The sequence below is a fragment of the Caretta caretta genome, chromosome 4, assembly GCF_965140235.1.
Source record: "Caretta caretta isolate rCarCar2 chromosome 4, rCarCar1.hap1, whole genome shotgun sequence".
Lineage (NCBI taxonomy): Eukaryota > Metazoa > Chordata > Testudines > Cheloniidae > Caretta > Caretta caretta.
Genome location: NC_134209.1, coordinates 127350847 through 127360983, shown reverse-complemented (window position 1 = coordinate 127360983; position 10137 = coordinate 127350847).

Genomic DNA, 10137 nt, shown 5'->3' with positions numbered 1-10137 from the left:
TGAGAAGCAGGACCTAATGGTCACAGTAGAAAACACTTCACTCATTTGACTTCAGTGAACAGCATCTAAATTTTAGCAGCAAATAGCAGCTTCAGAATAGCCTCAGATCTCTAGAGAGAGGAGAAATATTCCCAGGAAGCTCTGACAGGCAGCTTGTGGATGCACAACATTCAAATCAAACACTGCTGATTTGCAGATCCAAGTCAAAATCTGACACCAGCACTCAGATTGTAGAAGGAAACAACTAACCAAGGCTTTGGCTGCCTGCAGTCTGGCAGTGAGCTTAATTGGACAGTAAGGGCCTGGGTCTCCTTTGCCTTACCTATGTAATTGAATAACTTCATGAAGTTAAAGGAGAACAACTCTCTCCCATGATTGTAAATGAGAGAACAAGCAGGTTCAGGGAAATGTAGTGAAGATACAAGATGGGGTGGATGGAGGGGCACGGAAGAGACGCAGACAAGCAGCTTCACTCACGGCATTAGAGTTAGATTTTCATCTTGTCTCTTAATGACAAATCATTTATTTTTATATAACAAGCCAGTTTGTTGCTGCAGAGAGGATATAGGATCAGGAGTGGCCCATCAGAAGCTCTCTCTTAAAAAGCATTACAGAATAGGAACACTTGAGCCATTGAATTATGCAAGAGTCTGCCACAGTAACTGATAAACAAATGTTGGTTTCAGTCTCAGTGGCCAATGGTTGTTTACATCACAGCCTAATCTGCAGTGCGTGGAGATCTATTCTCATTGGGATCTCTTTTGGATGTTCTGGTACTTTGGTTCTCCTGCCTTCTGTTGTAGAGGGAAAATCTGACATCTGAGAAAGATGAGCTAAAGCTGCTAAGACCCTTCCATACCCATTGAAATCAAGTGCTCAACACTTTGTAAGATTCAGCCTCCCCCTAGATGAGCTCATGCAAATTAGAGATAAGAAATCCTGGTAGTTCATTTTGTGCCATTGGGCACAACTCATAGTAGGGGTTAATTCAGAGCCACTTTGCCTTAGAGGCACATTCTGTATTGCAGAACTCCTGAGCATACAGAAGCTGGGTGTCACCCCTTGGTTCCCTTTGTGAGGTGCACATTATTGTCCCCTGTACAGCCAGCTAGATCTGATAGCTAGAGAGTGCTGAGAGCAATTTATGATCCTTACCTGCTTTCCTCTCTTTCTGGTTCCCAGAAGACTAGGGAGTAAGCAGTCCCTGTGCTCCCCAAAGTACAGGGGCTTCAATTCTGCCCTTACATGATCTGTGTAAGGGTGAGGAGGCTTCCTACACCCTCTCCTACCATTGCTCAAGCATGTGATGGCCAAGCACAAACTGTCCTTTGAATTCTGGGATGTGATTCAGCTGAGGATGTGTAACAAACTGGCCCTCTTAATCTTTTCCTATTTGGGGCAAGTTGATTTGTAAAGAGACTAGTAACCCAAGTTCACTTCTTCAATTTAGAAAACATGGGTTTAGTCCCAGCAGTTGAGCTCCACTAAAGAGAACATTTCTGAGATAGAATTACCATTGAAACTAATCAATTATGATGAAAGAAACTAGAGTCTCACAATTACATTGAAAGCAGCCACGTCAGCAACCATAACTTAGACCATTTAAACCAAAAACCAAACCCAAAAAAATGAGACTTCTCTGAAATAATTTTGGACTGGTTACTCTCATCACATTTCTGCTGGTTTTACAATCAAAGTTCTTGGCACTTTACTACACTTACTTTTCAACCGTCCACCAATTTATGACTTTTGGAACCACATCCAGATTGTGGCTCAAAAACTTGCTGGGTAAGTGGTCTTTTTTCCATTTATTTCATTGATTCTGAAACTCTCCAACAACCGAGTTAAGCCCTGGTATTAAAAACTAAAATATTTTGAGAACACAGATGCCGAAGATCATTATGGATAGTTGGAAGGAGATCGTGGTAACAAACAAGGGCAACTGGCTCAGTTTTGCCTGCATAAATCTGGAGTATGACGTAAATGATTTCCAAATTTAATTTTTTATATCCAAGTTAGATATCTGAGCTCTAATGAAGAAATAAAACCATCCAGACTTAGTCACAATGAATGCACGCTATTATGAACTTTTTTTTGCCAATCATTTTAATAGACCCGTTCAGTTGAGTCTTCCAAATCCAAACAATGATAGAAATGATGAGTAGCAAAGACCCATTATGTCACAGAAGCTAAAAGGTAGCAAAACCATATTGGGATTATCTCTGTGAAGTTGCAGAATTGTCCCGACAGTACATCTTCTAACGTTTTTAAAGCCTGGACAAAGAGCAAGAAGTCTCAAGAGTCTGACACCTTTTCTCATGCCAAGTAGCATTTTACTTCACAAGTGGTCCTACTAACTTCAGTAGAATTACTTTACGGTATCATAACCTGGCCCCAAGTTAAGCAGCTTCTACTACCTTCTTCTAATGACTATTCCACAGCCCAGTGGGCTGCATCACAGGGTCAAAGTTTTTCTGGATACTCAGAGTAAACTAGAGTTGGTCAAAAATTTTAGAAATGTTTCAATTAAAAAAAATTGAGGAACAAATTCTCTAATCAGCTCTACCAAATTCTCCCTTTTGTAGAGGCCCTTCTCAGATTTCCACATTTGCCAAATATCTTCAGAGCAGCCCACCTTCAAATATCCATCATAAGAAAGGCTTTTGTCTCTTATAAACAGGAAAGAGACATTACTTATAATATTTACTTCAGGGAATTATGCTTCTCCTACAAAAATCTCTATTGTTTGTGATCACCTGGGTTCTAAGACAGGTTTCAGAGTAACAGCCGTGTTAGTCTGTATTCGCAAAAAGAAAAGGAGTACTTGTGGCACCTTAGAGACTAACCAATTTATTTGAGCAAGACCTTTCGTGAGCTACAGCTCACTTCATCGGATGCATACCGTGGAAACTGCAGCAGACTTTATATACACACAGAGATCATGAAACAATACCTCCTCCCACCCCACTGTCCTGCTGGTAATAGCTTATCTAAAGTGATCATCAAGTTGGGCCATTTCCAGCACAAATCCAGGTTTTCTCAGAGTTTCACTCATGCTAAATGTTGACAGCATGCAGTGATCTGTTTCCCTACAACATTTCAAAAGATGCATGTTCCTTTTCTTGATGACTTCCTACCCCTTTTTGAGAGTCACTTTTCATGCTAGGAATGTCCCCCTAAGGGCATGCTTCTGGTTTTTATCTCACCTGGTCTTGCTTCCAGCTTTTTCTTTTATCACACTTTTGAAAGTGTCCTAGCAGTGCTTCATAATGGGAGGGTTCTGTTCCTCAGAGAGAGAGCAGAGATCATTAAGTTAATACTATTACCTCTCCCAGGCAATTATGAAGTGATGAGAAAAGAGAAAATCCATAGTGAAAAGAAAAGGAGTACAAACTAACACGGCTGTTACTCAAAAATCCATAATGTCTCTCAAAGCCCTTAGGCATCCATGTCCCTGGATAACAGAACCATAGAACTGGAGGGGATCTCAACAGGTCATCTAGTCCAATACCCTGCACTCAAGGCAGGACTAAGTAATAACTAGACCACTGCTAATAGGTGTTTGTCTAACCTGTTCTTAAAAACCTCCAATGATGGAGGTTCTACAACCTGTCTAGACAATTTTTTCCAGTGCTTAACCACCCTGACAGTTAGAAAGTTTTTCCTAATGTCTAATCTAAATCTCCTTTGCTGCAATTTAAGTCCATTAACAGAAAGAATTGTTGTCAGCTAAGTGCTACTGCTCTGCAGGGGAGCTGATGGCCCACCAAAGGCATTATCTTCTTTCTCTGAGGAAATGGAACACTCACCAAGCAGGTCAAGCCTTTCTGATGTGGGATATTTGAGGTGGGCTGCAGGAGCAGGCGACTGTGACCCTGAGTCAGTGGAGCATCTGCTTAAATTCATTCCTGTTCAGCTCAGCATTTAGAAGCGGACTTAAGTGCTCTGCTGAATTGGGGTGCAAGACTGTACATTCCTGTAACATAAAGCCTTGTCACAGGTACACGTTTCTCTTCGATTTATCAAATAATAATTGGACTACCTCAGCAAACACTTTACACTACTTCATTATTAACCCTGGTCATTCTTGCTGCTCTAATGTGATGGCTATACTAGCATGTTTATTTAAGCTGTTCTGCTGAAGGAATATGAGGTTTTACTTATGTCCAGCAAAGTCACAATCCCATTTATATAAGTGCACTGTTAAAAGTTAGAATCTTACAGACAGCTTATTAATAATTAATGGTAACGAGCACTAACAGAAGTATGTTATGGCCCTGTACAATAAGAAAACCATGCAATAAGGTTAGGCCCGGGGTAACTTTATTTACTCCGAGTTCAAGGGGCTATTCCCATGAGTAAAATTACTCATGTGCCTCAGTGTCCACAATAGTGGGTCCATATTGTATAAACTGAAAAAAGAAATTAACATTAAAGTTAGTATAGACCAGTCAGTGGAGAGTAGAAAGAAAAATCACACGCAATTGAGCATTTCCTTTTCAAAATTCACTACTACACACAGACTTATATAGTTAGTGGTATTGCAGGCAATGCCTAGAGGCCATAGTTGAGGGCAGGACCCCATAGTGGTGGGCAGAGAATCTCTGCCACAATTAATTTACTGCCTTAATCAAGAGTGTCAAATATACAGCACACTAGCTGGATTTGACCCACAGAATGTTCTTATGTGCCCTGAATAACCTATTCAAAGTCTGGAGAAACTATGTTTTTCTTTTTTAAAAAGTAAGTTTCTAGCCCAAATGGCTACAGAGATGACCTTCCAAACATGACCCAAGCGTAACTAATGCAGTAATATCTGCCTTGGTCTGCATGAAACTGTGACTCAGAGGGGGCAAACTCCCCCTGTACCCTAATCATCAGATTAGAGTGTCTGCTTGTCACAGGGTTCCACTCACCACTGGGCACCTCCTTCTGGTTGCTCTGTGGATTAGCTCCTTCCAGGTCTGATGCCTCCTTCTGCTGCTCATCCGCTTGCCCTGCTGCGCCTCTCTCTCTCTCTGCAACACAGAGTGCTTTCTCTTCATGGCTTGGTCCTCTGACCAGGTCACTATGTGTTTCCCCCCTGCTGGGGTATCAAAGTCTTTCCATACAAACTGTCTCCGGAAGTCTTCCCATTCACTACCCAGACTGTGCTGCTTCCCCAGGGGCTGGTGCAGGAACCCCAGGCCTGTCCTCTACTCTGGGCTCCAGCTTAGGCATCCTATATTCAGCAGTCAAGGTCTGCACTGTCTTAAACCTCACCACCCTTTCCCCGAGCCTTTTCCTACACCCTCTCCCATAAGTAGATAGCCTTCCCACCCTCCTGTCCAAAAAATGGCTACAGACTCCCTCACTGAAGCCCATTTCTGCTGTTGGTTTGATACTAGCCCCACCTGTTCCTTCTCAGCTGGGCTCCCTCATCATTCAGGGGACTACTTAGGCCACCTAATTCCTCTCAGCTGTGGCCTATCTGGTTAATTGGCTCCTTTCTCATCCTCTTTAACTCCTTCTAGGCTATTTTGGGGGTGGACACGCCATCACACTACTCTAAAACCCACTTGATTGTCAAGATTAAACTATTTAACACTGATCAGTTCAGTGGAAAGGATGAGTGTGGCTGGGTGAGTGGAGGCCACTGGGTTAGGAATTGCTGCAGAGAAGAAGAGAAACAGGGAAATGTACAGGCCCGCTGACACAGGGGGCAAAGATGGCAATTGCCCAGGGGCACGGGCAATTTAAAAGGGCCCAGGAGCCCGGGGTACTTTTAAATTGTCCGGGTGGTCCACAGGGCTCCTAGGTGCGAGACCGCTCTGGGCCCCGTGTTTTGGGGGGCCCCGCAGGGTGGCGTGATTGGCCAGCACGGACAGTCCCAGAAGTGACAGATTCATCACTTCCACCCTGGGGCCCGCACCCCCCAGGGACAGCCCTGGCCCTGGGGCCCAGAATTTCTGTCGGCAGGCCTGGAAATGCACCTGGGGAAGGAAGAAAAACAAAGGGCAGGGATAGCAGTGCCTAAAGGGGAGCAGATTTCTCAGACAAACAGTGATGACAGTGACCATAAGGCACTAAACAAAAAATAATTAAATGTTTAATTATTATATAAAGGTCACATTCCCCGCTAGATCTCTGCAACTCTCCTGACATCAGTGGGTGTTCATTCCACAGCTTTGAGTGTATAGACTTCACTTTCTACCCTGGCACACCAAACATAAACAAACTCAGAATCTGGACTACTCTGCCAGATGAGCGAGATCGATGTTCTAAAGAGACAAGACAAACAACAGGAGGGGAAAACAAATGCACAAAAAGGGGAAGTGACTTGCCCAAAGTCACACAAAAGTTCAGTGGCAGAGCTAGGAATACACCCCAGATCTTCTCTCCAGTGCCCTATCCACTAGGATATACTGTCCTATCATTGCCATAATTAAACTACTTCCAGTGCTCCCATTCTGCAGCAGCACTGTCAGACATTCCGCATCGACCACTTCTCTAGAAGCATTTGAGACTTTTGTAACAAAGCTTTCATACCCACCTGGCTTGGGACTTCATTACAAATCTGAAAGTTGGCCAAGATTCACAAACCTTTCTTGGAGTGTGGAACTTTAGGGATTTTGTACCCAAATGAACTGAAATAAGAAACGTTCATGTAAATTCCTATAAACAAATGCAGCCATGTTTCATATAGCTTGGCTTCACTAAGTGAACAGGGTTTGGCCTGTGATCAGTCTTTTGCAAGAAGAGATTAATTCTGCTTTAAAGAAGGCATGATTGCAGTGAGACAGTGAATCTTATTCTAGGAAAGAAGATAGCTATTGATCAACTGTAGTTCCGCTATTTAAAGCTTTACTTTAACAATTTGACTGAGGGATTGACCCTATCTTATGACTCCAAAATTGATTTCATTTTAGGCCCTGCTTGTTGAATACCTTGATTTGTGGAGCCATGGCTTTCATATTTTGGACAAGGTTTACTGGAACTTGCAGATACAGACGCTGATCTGGCAGGAAGATAAAAAAATCCAAATCACTTATGACAAGTCTGAAATGTGAACTGCAAGAAAAATCTGAAGAAAACAGCCTGTGTGAGGAATGCCTTCGTTTCGTGCTAAGCAATAGGTGACAAATATGAAGCTTGCAGACCTGGCAGAAAAAGAAGAAACCTCATAAAAAAAGATGATGTAGAGATTTCCAGTAATTTTTCTTCTGCATTTTATAGTCCAGTGTCTGTCGAGCCTAAATAGGTTCATTGATACCAGCAGCCATGCTTTAGCTCAGATGTCCCACCTGGCTTTGGTCGGGGGGGGGACGGGGGACAGTTTCACTCCCATGTCCTGCCTGGTTTGCTGAGAGGAAGAGGGGGGGGGGGCCCTTTCATCTCACAGCACAGTCTATTTTAAGCAGTTGGGACCCAGCCACTCTCACCTTATGGGACTGATCCAAAACCCATTGTTCCATTGACTTCAGCAGGCTTTAGATCAGGCCCTATACGCAGAAGAAGAGAGAGAGGAATACTAATGGAAAGGACCATCACAGGGGACAGCAAGAGGGCATGGGCAACAGCTTTTGTACATTATTTCCTCTTTAACAGCAAGCTGGACACTAAAATGGTCCTTTACGCCACACCTACTACTTGGGCCTGAAGCTGACCTGGGACAGGAGAATGTGTTTGTGCACTTTTGTCCTAAACAAGTGTTTTTAAAGTATTTGCTGCCCCTTTCCCCCTGCCCCCACACACACACATTAGAAATAATAGGTCTTGATTCCTCTGATGTCACTAGAGGACACTGTGGAGCACTGGAGAACTGGTGACATCATGGCATCCTGACAGACAAGAGAATCAAACCTGGATTTTCAGTCTGACTGTTTAAACCTCTTTAGCTCAGACGCTGACAAGATGTGGGTCAACATCCACAACAAGAGATGTTAATGATACCCCTGCCCTTCAACGGAGGCCTGGGCAGAGGAGCTGGAACATTTTTAATAGTGGGGGTGCTGAAAGCCAGTTCCCTTACCTCTGTCCGCCCCCACCCCCGAGCTGGGGCCAGGAGCAGGGTCATGTCTCTGGGAGCGGGGAACCCAGACAGGGGTAAGGGGGCCAAGGCTGGGGCCACAGCTGGGGACAGGCACAGGGCTGGTGGCCAGAACCCATGGCCCAAGCATGGGGCCGGTGTCCACATGTGGGACCAGAAGCGGAGGCGCGGGGCCGGCAGTTGGGACCCACGGCTGGGTCCCCCGGGTGCAGGGCCAGAAGCGGAGGCTCAGGGACAGCAATTGGGACCCACGGCCAGGACCCAGAGGTGCAGGGACGACAGTTGGGACCCACAGCCAGGACCTACGGGTGCAGGGCCAGAAGTGGAGGCGCAGGGCTGGCCGTCAGGACCCAGCATGTGGGGCTGGGAGCAGAACCCCGCATAAAACCTGGGGGTGCTGCAGCACCCTCCTCACCCTAGTTCCCATGCTTATGGGCGTGGGAAAGGGCCTGGTTCAGTTCTTTGATCCACAAAAAGCCTCCTTTAGCAAAAACAAGGAAGACAAGACTTTATATTCCTGACATTTAAAACAATCCTTTCAGGGGGAAAAACAAAAGCTGCAGGCATATCTTTCCCTTTGCAGGCCACTTTTAAAGTGGATGAATATTAATTTTGGGTCTGTCTGTGGACTTCTTTTATTCAAAACAAAACAAAAATAACCCTCTCCTTTCACCTCCTCCAGACAGTTCCTTGCAGCTTTCCCTTTTCTGTCAGGGAAACAAAGTGTAGTTAACAAAAATACAATGCAGCCCTAATCACAAAGCTATTGGCTATTCTGAGATGGGTCTCAATCTCTCCAGTTCAGGCTAGTTCGCTTTGTATAAAATACTTCAATAGACATTGTGCCAGAGGCAGAGAAGGAGAATAACTTTGTAGCTTGCTGGTTAGAACACTTACCTGGGAGACCTGTATTCAAATCACAAGTAGGGATTTGAATCTGGGTCTCTTACACCCCAGTAGTTCTAACCACTACTCTAAAAGTTAGAAGATGGACACTCCTCCCACATTTTTGTCACATTAGCCTTCTAAAAATGCTTGGAAGCAAAAATGTTTTGGGTTGAATGATGAGTTTTGTTTGACCCAAGAAATGCACGTTTTTGATTTGTCAACGTTTTTCAGATTCAATTCAGGCCAAACTGATTCCCCCCCAACCCCCAGTTTTTGAACTGCAAGTGAACCAAAAAACCCAGTTATTTGCCCAGCTCTAGTTTCTGGCTCTGCCACTCTCCTGCTGTGTCACCCTGGGCAAGTCATTTTGCCTCTGGGCCTGTTTTCATTCTCATCTTTTGTCTCTTTTGTCTATGTAGATTGTTCCTCCCCCAGGGAGCCTACAACCTCTCATTGTGTGTTTACAATGCCTAGCACAAAGGGACCCCAATCTTGGTTGGTGCCTCTGGGCACACTATCATACATCTTGCCTTCCTTGTATCCATTCCTTTTATCCTCTTCTTTTTCTCACGCCTTCATTTTTCCATCTTCCTCTCCATTGTTCTTTCCCAGTTTATTCTCTCTTCTGTTTATTTCACTCTTGTTCTTTGTAAAGCAGCATCTCCTTTCTTTGTATTCTTAGTTCCAGGCTCCAACTTGGAGTTGATGTCTTTGATGACACAGTACTCATCATAGAGCTGATCAAGATCCACTGTTTTCTGGAGGTTTACAGCTGTCATGGCCGCAGACAGATCCTTGTATTTGAATGCCCTATTCACTTTGATGTTCAAACACTGGGTATTGAACAAGTAGCCAGTTGTTGAAAAATCAAACCATTTCTCCAAATATAGGATCGAAGCATCGTAAAATTTCATGAAGTCTGTCTAGAGACATGCAGCAGTGACAGACAGCATCTCAGTTAATGAATTTTCAACTTTGGAGCTAAAGAATTTGTCATTCTTTCATTGCTGAAGTTTAATTCTCATAGTATTCATTATGCCATACACTTCACATGCTGTCATACTCTCATTTTCCAAACAGAACACAGTATCATTGAAGATTTTCAGGACATTCTGAAGGAAAAACAGATGAACCTCAACTTTGCTAGGCCCCTCACCTTGTTCACCGTTTTCCCTGTTGGAGAACAGCATCCACAGAGATTGTGGGTACTTGTCACTGCA